General features: G+C 39.6%; 1 pseudogene; it reads left to right on the top strand.

The window, feature by feature from the left end:
• LOC104130595 overlaps window positions 1-12,764 on the top strand; it is an 86,576-nt pseudogene that overhangs the window by 20,738 nt on the left and 53,074 nt on the right.

The raw sequence follows: 12,764 nt of genomic DNA, 5'->3' as shown, positions 1-12,764 counted from the left end.
TTCTTGAAGAAATGCTAGGTATAGTGCTGTAGGGACAAAAGAGTTCTCTTACAGGTAGTTAATGAGTTTTTAAACCAATTTGGTGAAATTGATTACATTGAGAAATATTTGCTGAACTTGATGCTGAGGCAATACAAAAACCCCACATTGTTTTAAATATAAATTGGAAATATTCTGTTATATTTGTTGATCAAAACCATTGTTAATTATAAAATAGCTTAACAAGAGAGATTTTTCTTTAAAACCTTCCAAAGCAAAAAAGCACATCATGCAGGATATGTCCTAACTGTTAATAAGCACCTAAGGTTAATCCCAAGGGTATTGGCTTCTCTCAGTCACTTACTAATGTCCAGGAAATATCCTCTGCCTGCTTATTATTGCTTCAATCAATGTTTGGTGAACTCAGTTTAAAGTATTGTATTATTCCGTAGCAGACAGAGCAAAAACTGACAAAGGAATGCCAATATCAGCTGTAAGCTTCCTACTACTACAAAAACATCATAAATTGCTTCTCATTTCAGGGTAGATTTTTCAATTAAAACCTAGCTGAAAAAAGAATGTTTATTGATACCTAGAAATGCATTTTATTTTTGGGGGGGCATTTTTTCTCTTTTGGGTTTTTGCCCTGACATCACAGTGGACTTGGTTTTCTAAAATAGTTTGGGTAGGAATTCCAAGCTCTTTTGATGTCCTTGCTATTTTGTATATCCGTTAATAAAATGTGTAAAAGTGTGTGCTTTTAGGTAAGCAACACTAATTGCATTTTTTTTATGTCTTCTCAGAAAAATTAATCCATAAGAAATTAGAAATCCTACCTAGCAAACTATTGAGGCACAAATTATACTAGACATGCAAAAGATGACGGACAACCCTGTGCTACTTAAAGAATAGTTTTTTCACCTAAGAAAAGCTTACAGAAAATCATAACATCAAAGGGTGTGTAGCATTCACTGTAAAGATGTGCGGATCCAGTCTGAGGCATGTGAGCGCTACAATTTCCCGTATTATTGGGGAAAAAAGACTATGAAACATGCCTTTAAGATCAAGGAATTCAGGCCCATATCCTGGAAGGCAGGTAGACCCAGGGCATAACTCAATGTAAGTTTTCAAGTGTGATTAAGAAGGTTAATGCAAATGTTGGATGTATAACCAAGACAGTAACTAACAGAAGTAGGAAATGCCCCTACCTTTCTGTAGCTTTCGTAATGACAAGCACAGATATTGGCAGCACAGATTTCTAATATTTAGGATAATAAGAAAGGCATTAAATTTAGGGAGAGTTTAGAAATCAGGGAATGTAAAGGCCTTGAGAAAATGCCATGCTGTAGCATACTTTTGTTTATAATAAGCTTTATGTTCTTAAGGTTAACTAAGTAGTGAGAATTAGAAATATGTAAGTACATCTATAGTACAGCAGCGGTATTCTTCAGATGAGAACTTTTGGCTACATAACCTCTGAGTGGTTGTTCAAATCACAGATTTAAATAATTGCCAGAGGAAATAAATCAAAATGTCTTGCATCTGGGCTTATGAAAGCACACAACTTAATAAACCAGTCTACCTGTTGTGAGGCTCAATGCTGTAAATGGAGAATAACCAATAGCTTGCAAATATAAGCTACAATGAGGCTTGTACACACACTGGAGCCTGAAATGAATAGCTCTCCTTGTTCAGTGTTTCCAAACACACTATTAGGGTGAGGAAAGAAGATGTTTTGATGAGGGAGTTACTTCAGAGTGTTGGGGGGATTGTTTTTTTAAATAAAGGACTTCAATGTTTGTAATGGGAGACTTACAATAGTCTCTTTGTGGTGGGCTTTTTGTGATAAAGTGGTTATTCTGTGATCTAAAACCTCCCTTTCTGCCATCAAAGCAGCTACAAATTATAGAAGGTTTTGCTGCAAAGCCTCTTCCTCTCAAAAGCTACACGCTTTAAGAAAAAAAAAAAACCCAACAACACCCAAAGAAATTACATAGTTTATGTCTAAAGCTTGTTTCTTTTCTTATTTAGCCTCTGGTCCTGCAAACTCTGAGCAAGGCAGCAGTTTCCTGTATGTGATGATTGATCTCAGCTGGGGGGGTGCCTGGGCAGCCCCTTTCCCAGGTGTAAATAAAGGCTGGTGCCAACCAGGTCAGCCGAGCAACACCTGCTTGTAACACCTGAAAGGAGAACCAGACCTTAAAGTAGTGGTTTGCAGAGGTCACCAATTCAGTAGGCAAACCTAACTTTAGAGTGTGGAAGTTTTAAGAGAGCACTAGCAAGTCTGTGAGAATGAGCGTTTGCCGCCAGCTGTAGAGGTAGGCAGCTTTTCTTTCTATGGGTTTGAATGATTTTAGTAAGATTTTTCTCATTTTTTTTGCATTGCTAAACTTGGGAAGGTTTGTTTTACTGATAACCCAACTGAGATCCCTCAGATTAGTCTTAAAAATGTTGTTCCTTGCTTAGCTTCTGTTTCATATTACAAGGAGGGTTTGGTTGTTTTCTGGTTGGGAGTGTGTGTATTCTTTTTCTTTTTAAACTACATGACTAGCCAAAATGTTTGTGACTCTACTGAGAAATACTAGCAGGCACAGATGATGTAATGCTCTTTTATTGAGGGAGAGAACAACAACAATCTCTGTAGCATTCCATTTTGTAGGAGATTGTTTTTCTGATATAAAAGCCAGATTAATTTTACCTAGAGCTCCTACTATGTTGCAGTTATGCTCTTGGCTAAAACCTGCCATGATAATGGCATAGTACAGAGTGTTCTTTTGGCATGTGCTACAAACGAGCAATTTCCTAGGAGTTGAACCCTTAGAGGACACCATGAGGGGTCCGATATCTGACCTTGGGGAAAGCTCACTGCTTCTCTGGAACAGTGGAATCTAAAATGCCGTGTGATGGTCAAACTTGCTTTAAACTAGTGCAGCCATAGTCTGACTTCATACCACCAAATATATCAGTATAGCTGTTATCTCTTACTGATTAAGCAGTTGTTAGGGTTAAGGCAGTATTTATATTTTGCAGTCATAGTGGGTAAGTTTGTATATTACTTTTTAAACGAAAACTACAATTATATATGACTATTTAAAAAAAAAAGTTGTAAAGCATGAGCTTTCAAAGGCTCAAGCTGTAAATAACAACTTTTTTTTTTTTTTTTCTTCAAACTTTGTTATTGTGTGAGTGGGGGAATTGCTCTGTGTTGGCCATAGTGACAGTAGGATTATACAAACAAATACCAGTTGGGTCAGAGTGCCTGAGGGTATGTGAGACTCTAAAGGAGAGAAATGGTAGGATATATTCTAAGTTGGTTGTAATTTTATTTACAACTCAGTGCAGTACTTTATACCTCCCGAGAGTCTCTTACCTGTTTGTGTTAACCTTGCTTATATATGGGATGCCTTGTGTTCGCTGCTGTGCTTGTGCACAGCCAGTTCTGCTTATGCCCCTGATTGCTCACAGGCATTTAAACTGCCTGTGAGCCCCTGGGGTGTGGTGTGGACCTTGCAAGTTGCTGTTGGGTATGGTTCACGAACTCACTGTCCCTATCCAAAGAAGGGGTTTCTGAAGATGTATGGTGATTGTTTCAGTCTGATGCTATACTTCAAAATGTCTTTACTGAGGAATCAATAAATAGAGAGCTCGGAAGTATAGAATAAAGAGCACTAGTAATGTCAATAGGCAAATCTTATTAGATTATTATAAATTTGCTGTGTTGTATAATGTTGGTATTTGTCTTTCTGTTTACACTGGCAATGTAAAGTATTGTATTGGTGAATGCTCTTAATCTTAAACTTGATAGCTCTTCCACTGAACTGTACCAGTTAATCTTGGAAAAATATTCAAGATTTAAAGTAAACTCTGCAGTTGGAACAAAAATGTTCTTGTTGCTGCTGGAGCTCCTGTGAGCTTCCTGATTGCTTTCAGATTACACCCTATCTGCATCCTTAGCTGCCTAAACAATCGCTATGTGGTGTGCAACAGCTAATTTGGGTGAATGTGCAGGTTGAGTGCACATCCTGCTGTGGACATTCATGTCAACAAATGTATATCAGGTTTTTGTAGATTTTATAGGTTTGGCCTTCTAAAAGGCTTAAGTCAGAAACTATTTTCTCTAAGTTGGGACATGGAAAAAGTGAATTTTTCAAGTCTCTTGCTGTTTCTCTACAGTAACGTGGCGACCAGAGTAGGTGAGAAAGTGCATGCTGAGATGTCAGAAGGGGGAAAGCCTTAGTGAGATGCGTTATGCTCTGTTAAGGGTAACCTGAGCTTCTCCAAGGGGAGATTCACCTGATCTAGTCTAGACTAGATACTAATTTGGGCTGTGGGAGATCTCTGGCCAAGCACCCACTGTGCCTTTTGTCCCAGGCTGCCTGGGGGACATGTACCATGGGTTGGTTTTTTTGGCACCATCCTCCCATATAATGGTGCTGCCTGGAGCCCAGGCTTGGCCTTGTCTCCTGAGTCCTCCCTGGAGTCAGCTGGTTCCACCGGCTTAAAGAGTGCTCTCCATGTTGTAAGTACGTACTTCATAGCACTGAAGTAGATTTCTGTGTTGAAAAGCTGGGTTTTCTGTCAAATCAGTGCTTTCCTTTAGAAGAGAATCTCTTTGTCAAGAAAGCAAGCAAGCAAAACCTCCAGGTGAACCCCGATCTACTCTTACTTGACATATGAACCCTGAAAAGTGGTTTTATTGCTTTCATTCTCCTCCCCTCTGGGCTGTTTTGAGTAGCCTGATATTACTACAAGCACCTATATTCAGTCTCTTTTGTCCCATGAATCCAAAAAACTTTCTCATTTAGCATAAATAGAAACAATGAAGTAAGGAGGAGAAGACTAATTCTAGAATCTTTTAAAGATTACATATGGATAGAGGTATTTTGTGGTGGCAAAAAAGGGGATTATTTTTCAAATGGTTAGCATCAACAGTGGAGTACTCTTATTTTTCTGCTTTACAGCGAAGCTAAACAAGTAGGAACTATTTCTCACTTCAGAGAATAGGAACTTCACAGAAGTACTGCTGTGATCTAGCAATGCACTTTTTCTTTTTTTTTTTTTTTAAGAAACACAAGGATCTTTGTCCCAAAGAAAGATATGGATCAGATCCCCTGAATATTGGAGTGCGCATAGGATTCCCTAGAGCAGAATGGCATCACTGACTAGGAACCAACTAAATCCTCTTTCTATTTAACATGCAACAGCTAGAATTTTAACTTGGATCCTCCAATACAAACATCAGAGCAGATGGTGCAGATAAGACAGTTAGCATCTGGCTTCGTGGGTCCTAAGTGGACATACCACTGCATCAATATGGCAGCACATCACATGACAAAAATCCCCAGTATGAAGCTAAACCTGTGTGGGAAAACTCTGATGCAAGTACAACTTCAAGTCCATTCCTAGTAGAATACTGATATGTTTGGTTTGGTTTTAATTTGTGTAAGCTTCTTCCATATTTCTTCATCAAAATATGAATAATTTGAATAGTTGTTAAATGGCTTGGGAATCTTCAGGGACAAATTCAGCTCAGATGCCTAAGTTTGGGTTACACTTAAGAAAAGAATAGTAGCACTAAAACATGGCAGTATGGAATGAAAATGGTGGGTCTTGCAAATAAAACAGGGGGTTAACTTTATTATAGTTTCCTAGGACTTCTGACCAATCCCACTGCTCTTCCTGTATGTTATCTTCTTTTAATCCATCAGTCATCAAACATTAGAAAAGAATTATGCAATTTTCTCCTTTAAAATATGAGAAATGGCCAATTCTTAGAGCCACTCAACTGCTTTTGGTTTTGTAAATATAGGGAACAAGTCTCCAGAGTGGCAGTAACTTCTAACCATTGTGGCTGAGCAAAGAGTTATCAAATTATACTGTGCTGAAGAACGGATCTAAAGAAAATTTTGCTGGTTTTCTAGTAAAGTTTCCAGGTTGCAGATTTAATGAAAACAAAACCAATTGATGAAAAGGGCCAGATTGCCATGGCAGACCAAATTTATGTAATCCATCCTGATTTAAAATGAATTAGAGCAAAGATATGAAGAAAATACTTGGCATGTCAGCCATTTTCATTTCATGTGAAATAGAATTACAGTGACAACGTCTGGAGGGACTCTTTTTGTACATGATTTTTAAAGAATCCTATTATATCCATAAATATTTAACGGATATAATTTATTGCTGTGTTTCTGTATTGTGGTAAAGTACGTGGCATTTGCTTTAGCTTAAGGTTCCATTGACTGACTTGTCTGTTTTTCATACCTACTAACTTTCATAGGTGGTGAGATGCATTCTAAAATTGTATAGTTTCGCTTCAACTAGGGTGACAGCTAAAGGAGCCCATACCTCTTGAATAAACCTCTACAGTGAACGGTGGATCACTGATGTGCTCCTATTCTGCTCCACTCGGAGGTGAACAGGCAGCCCCTCTGTGTGCATGAAAGAGTTGAAGCTTTCTGGCCATTTCTCCTGCCAGAGTAGCTGTGCCTGGAGTGCGTGAAAGGGTGGCTAGTCTACCTGAGCAGCCCTCTGAGGGCAGCTATTGAGTCTGTAATCCTCTCTGATGTCAGTAGTGCTCATGTGAACAACCTCATTGACCTTTTCCTAGTTATTCTAAAGAGTACTAAGAGGTATTAAGAAGAGGACTGGCCTGTTCATTTCAAAGAACCCAATGCATGGTTTGGGATTTACTTATTTAAGGCAGAAGGAAGATTATAGGCAATAGAGTATTAAATCAGCAACCTGACCTACCTTGGCAGAAGTTTGTCTGTGCATCTTCTATAAAATCAGGAAATGTCACAGAGGGAACACCTGCACCATGAAGGAGGGAAGGAAACCTGTGCCATACACTTAGTAAGCATGCTTGGGTAGCTACTTGGCCACCAGAAATAAAATGCAGATGAATTGTGTGTACACTGAAATGTTTTTGAAACTTGAGTGAGAAGAATAAAAGGCTACTTTCTGTCGCTGTACTTCTTCCAAGGTGCATATAACCATTGGGATCTCAGTACATTTGTGTATAAGTACAGCTTTAAAAGATGGACATTGTAAACTTCTTAGAATATAACATACATTTATAGAAATATGTGTATGAAATAGTGTCTAGCCTTTGGTCATGGTCTTTACTTTTTTTCTCTTAATTGAGGTGTAAGGCAATATCTGTTTCTGCTCTGGATGATCATGTGTGGTTAGAGAATTTATCCCTGATCTTATTTTCATGGATAGTCACTGGATATGCTCATTGGTTTCTAACTATGTTAAATTGATTTAGAAAGCACATAGATTGAAAGCATGCCTCTCCTAGTACAGCTGTCTAGTTCTACCTTTGTGTTCTGGAGCAATTGTGAGGTCCATGAGATGCTGACTTTCTTGGAAGGGTTGGCTTGGCTGTTGTTACATGCCCTGTACTAATCGGGCAGCCTGGGAATGCATTTGAAGGCAAATGCTGCTCCTACTTGCTGTACAAGGCAGAAGTGTTGTGTGTGCAGGAGCACATGATTTTAGGTGACTGCTGTTCCCCTTCACTCTGCAGAATCTTTCTTGGGGGGGGGGGGGAGGGGACGGGCGGAAATTTGTTGGGGGGGGGGGGGAAGGGACTGGGCAGAACTGCTCAAGGGTATATCTGGAGCCTCTAGCTGGGGACCAAAGACTTGTTTCCCCTTCTCCTTGTGATAGAATACCATTTTGTCTGGGCCAGAATGCTTTGGATCTGACACTAACATTTAAGATTATGCAAGTAAAAAGTTGATCTTTTCAAAATCCGTAACTGTTTGCAAGCCTTGTCTGTGTATCCCTGACTGCTACTGCAAATTAGCAAAGGGACAGCAAAGCCATGAGTTTAGGAGCCTTGTGCATGGGGGAGCTTCCTTGATATTTGTATGTGTCACAGCCCAATTGCTCCACCTTGTCAGTCAAACTCAGTGGAGCCTGTGGCTCCATCGCAGGGGAGAGTTGTGGCATGAAATGCCTCTTGGAGCGTTCCACGGGGAGCTCCTTGACTTCACTTGTGCTCTGCAGCTGCAAGATGGAGAGGGTCTAAAGAGGTCCTGAGGATGGCAGCTGCAGCATCGTTGTTTTCCCTGTTTAAATGGAATAGACCTTTCTAAAAATGAATAGTATTCAATCACTTTCAATATCAAATTGCTACCTGTTTTTTTTAATTACATTTGACTAAGAATTAACTGGTCTGTAAGGGAAAGAATATTGCAGAAAGACTACTTAGTGTTTTATATTGTCAATGTTAATATAGAAGGAAGAATCTGTATGTAGCTTCAGTTGGTCATAAACTGTTTGCTTAGGAAGCTTCATCACGATGTTTATGACTGTTTTGTAATAATTACTAATTTCTTCATTAGTAACTGTATTTTTACAATAATATGCAAAATTGTTATATGAACATCAACAAAGGCATTGCATGCACTTGTACAATGTTGGAAGAGTCTCAATTCTGAGTGAAGACTGACCACTTAAATAAACTTCAGAGGGAGCTCTCTTATTCTACACATGGGTTTAAATATCTTATGTCCTAATAGTAATACTGTGATTTGACCCTAAAATAATTTTGCATTAAGAGCTTCTAATTAGTGCATTTACTTGCTTTAATTTATCATATCTGCTCATCCAGAATGCAAGGAACCCTGTGCTTTAGCATGAAGTATGTAAATCAGCACTTCACCTGACCGGGGGTGGGGGGTGTTGCATGACTGATCACTTTGGATCCCATGACATCCTGTCTGTTTGAAATAAACTTGGGGAAGCAGGCCTTGACAAATGTCCCTGCATCTTGCAAGACTGGCAGCATCAGGTTAAATAAGAAAGAGTACATCTCATGGTTATGGACACTCTAATGTGAAGCTAAACATAGCCAAGGACTGCTATCTCAAGTGTTATAGTAAGTCCTTGTTCATTTGTGGGGAAGGAAGAATGAACAAGTGTGCAAGGTCCTAGTATCCCTCAATATAAGGCTCATTTTGAGTCGAAGATGTTAGTCTTAAGGTTATTCCTATCGCTAATTAAATAGCCTCTTGGATACTTTCGGTTTCCTCTAATTATTTAAAAAGTGAGGAGTCATTACACTGATACAACAAAACATTCTTGAGCATCTGCTGAATCTCTAGTTGTGGAATGCTTACTTAAGTGAAACCTAAAACTACACAAAATAAACGCTGTAGGAATTAACGTAATCTTTGTTAGGGGTTTTTTTGCAGTATTTTTCCTTTCTCTACTCTAAGTAGATTTTTACTTACTGAGCATATCCTTAGCACTCCACTTAGCCATGTAGCGTTAGCCTACTGACCCTACCAGTTCTCTCTCCACAAAAGGTGCAAAAGTGGATAGCTCTGGGTTCGTACTAAGGTTCCTAAAAATCCCCAGCTATTCCTCCTCATGTTGACAGGACTTTAGCCAGTGCAGAAATTGGATGGAGACTTATTAGGAACTGTGAAAGGGCTTTTAGACACTTTTTTTAAAAAAATAAAACCCTGAAAAGCATATGCTTTAAGTGGGAAGTTGTAGCAGATGTTCTCCTGACTGTGAGTGTTCATCTACACAGCCAAACCAGCCAGATTCTGGGGGCTGATTTGTGTTCAGGCTTTGTTCTCTGCTGGATGGTTATGTACCCTGAATTTAGGAAAGGGTCTTCAGTGATACTTTCTACTCCAGAAGTTACAACTCTGGGTTTTTTTAACTTGTATGAGTATTTCTAAAGGGGTTTAGAATACAACAGAAGAAAGGATTTCAGTAGCGCAATCCTAGGACCTTAGCTTGGAACAGAGGTTTATGACCTGTTTCTAGTTCTTGAGTTTTTAAGGACTACAATGTTGCCATCCCCAAAGTCCTATAAAGTTGGTGTGTCTTAGAAATCAGATTTGTACATACCTACACACCCACCTTTATCTGCACACACAGACAGCTTGATCAGGACAACTTTTCTCAGTAGAGACCATTGCCGAAGGTACGGCAGAAGCATTTAAACCAGCATTTTACCAGAACAGGTACATATAGTTTGTCGTATGACATCTTGCAGATCCACTCCATTTTCTTCTCAGGTACCTGGTTACCTGTGAGCTGTGAAGTGCAGCGAGTCTGCTGCCTGAAAGTGCAGGTGCCTGCTTGCTCTCATTCATTCATCCAGTTAGACCCTATGGTGTGATAGAGTATAGCTTAATATGCCCTAACATCACGTAATGCTGTATGATAAAGAGTTTTTCTCTTCTCCTGAAGAGAAACACGACAGATAATGTTGGAACTACATTAATTTGCGGGGTAGGGGGGTGGAGATATGATGACAGGGCAAAGCCCTCTTTGAAATTCAAAAGTAGCATGCAGATGAATGCACATATGCCTGCAGAAACCCCGGCTGTGTGGTGCTAGGGGCTGGTGTGCTACTCACAGCCCCTAACCAGGGGTGTTTGGCGCCTGGTGTGCAGGCAGAAGAAAGGTAGATCACATGGCAAAAGCTCTCATAAGAGATGGAACAGGGTGCTGACATTTCCAAATCGGGGCATCTCATCTGCAAAAGGTAGAATGTTGTTAAAGGGAGCCATTGCTGATTTTTTTTATTATCAAAAATGTTAAGTGAAAGTAGTGCTAGTATGCACTACTCAGCCTCACAAAGGAGTGTTTGAGTGACAATACTACTATGGAATTAAGATCTAATTACTTTCAGGGTGGGGGACAGATGACTAATTTGGTCACTGCTGCATCTCATACTGCCATTCATAAATGAAACAAATAAAAGAAAAACAGAGCAGATGTACTTATGCATTTAGCAAAATCGTTATATTCATTAGGTTAATTCAATAGATCACTCTTTTTTTGTGCTTTATTTTTTCAGATTCATTCATGTTTTCCAATCTGAGTATCTTCAAGAGTCCCTTTCCTCCAACTAGCGTCTCCAAGATCAATCCAAGAAAACGCTTCCTCTCACCTCACTTCAAGATGCAATATACAAAAAGATGGACTAGCACTACTAGTAGCTGAGTGTTCTCTTGATTTAAAAAAACAAACAAACAACCAAAACCTCGAAACCAGGCTAGATGACCAGGACTGTTCCAAAGCACTGAAGGGTCCAGACAACAAGAGTCTTAAACTGGAGTAAGCTGGAGCCATACAACACTAGTGAATTCGGAGGCAACTGGGCAACAAATTCCAAGGTAAGCAAGAATATCTATCTGTTGTTGTGTCTGTATATTCCACACACTTAACTAAGGCTTGTTAAGACTTGCTTATAATGCTCACAGTTAAGCATGAGAAATAACCTAACCATCAGAAAGAGGTTTGGGAAGATGTATTGTGGGTTTTTGAAGTGTTTACACATCACTCAAACATCTTTCTGGTTGTGATTTGATGTATATTTACGTGACTGTGAAAAAGGACCTTGGTGTGATTACTGTAAGTGTAGTTCTGTGGAAAAAATGTCTGCTGTTTTGGGCTGCAGGTCATAATTTCCATGCTCTGAAATCTAAAGTCCCAACACATCAGAGGATTGCTACAGTGAACTGTCAGATTGGCTCAACCTACTTGGTTACTGGAGGTTAACATGTGCACCAGTGCTTGTGTATCCAAAATCAGTTATAGCTGTGTGATTTTTTTTTTTTTTTAAGACAAATTTTGATTCAGAAGGGAACACTTTTGAGGAGTTCCTTAAATTCACTTTTTTTTTTAAACACAACTTGTCAGCATAAAACTTGAAACTAAGATATACTGGTTTTTAATAGAACAGGTGCAGATTTTCTTTTCCAGCTTAATGAACCCTATAAGCAACTATTTTTGCTTTCCTTTTTTCCTGCTTAATAACCCAGAAAACCCCTCTTCTCTGTGGTTTTTTTCCACAACATGTTTGTTACTGATTAGCCTAGTTACATTAGCCCAGAAATATCCTGTTGACTTGAGGAAAATAAGCTGGACATATGTAGGTTGCTGAAAAGACAAGTGCCTGTAAAAGTTCATTAGTGTCAATCACACCAGGGGCTCAGTCATCAGAGAAGTGTACTTAGTCTCCCTATGCATTTTATTTTCAAATATGAGCTGATTATTAATAAAGATACCTGAACACAAAGCAAAACACTTAAGAATGAAAAGCCCAATCCTATTTTATGGTAGTTAAGAGTGGGTAAGCAATTAATTTTCATGCACAGTGAGACTCAGTAAGTTGCTGTTATTTTCCTGAAGAATTTGAAAAAAAAAAATCATAAACAGTAAACAGAGCTTTAAGGAACTTGTCCCCTTAATGAAATGGTAGACTAAATGTCCAAAATATTAAAAAGTGCAGTAGTAATTCCAACAGAAACCTTGCTTTTCAAAATCCGGTAGCATTTTTATCTGCTGCCCTTGGCCAAGAGCCTGAGCAAGGACTGAGCACACCTGCAGGTGAAACTGAGTAGGAATGGTGCAAAGCAAAGTGGAAACTGCCTAGGCTGCTTTCGTTTCTCTAGCTGTGAGAAACTGTTTAGCAGTAAGCAAACATCTGACAGCCAGCGTGGTTCTGCTAACACACACACCCCCCCTCCTTTACTGTCTGCACACAGCACGCACTGTATGCCAGGTCTGGGGGTGAAGGGGAGGAAACTTCTGTCTGTGTGAGAAGATGAAATACCAGTAGCCCCTTCCTTCTGGAGCAAGAAGGGATGGTCGTGTTGGCTTTGAAATTCTGCACTGGCTCCTCTCCGTATTGAATTCGCTTCCCCCGGGAGAGGAAACTTGTATTTCGGGGGTTCGGCCGGTCAGTTGCTGGCGGGCAGGCACTTTGCAGCCCCCGCGGGCTCATCTACCCCGGCAGGGAG

The sequence above is a fragment of the Egretta garzetta genome, unplaced genomic scaffold (genome assembly GCF_000687185.1).
Source record: "Egretta garzetta isolate BGI_Z169 unplaced genomic scaffold, ASM68718v1 scaffold258, whole genome shotgun sequence".
Taxonomy (NCBI): domain Eukaryota; kingdom Metazoa; phylum Chordata; class Aves; order Pelecaniformes; family Ardeidae; genus Egretta; species Egretta garzetta.
This window is presented reverse-complemented; position numbering and strand designations above follow the sequence as displayed.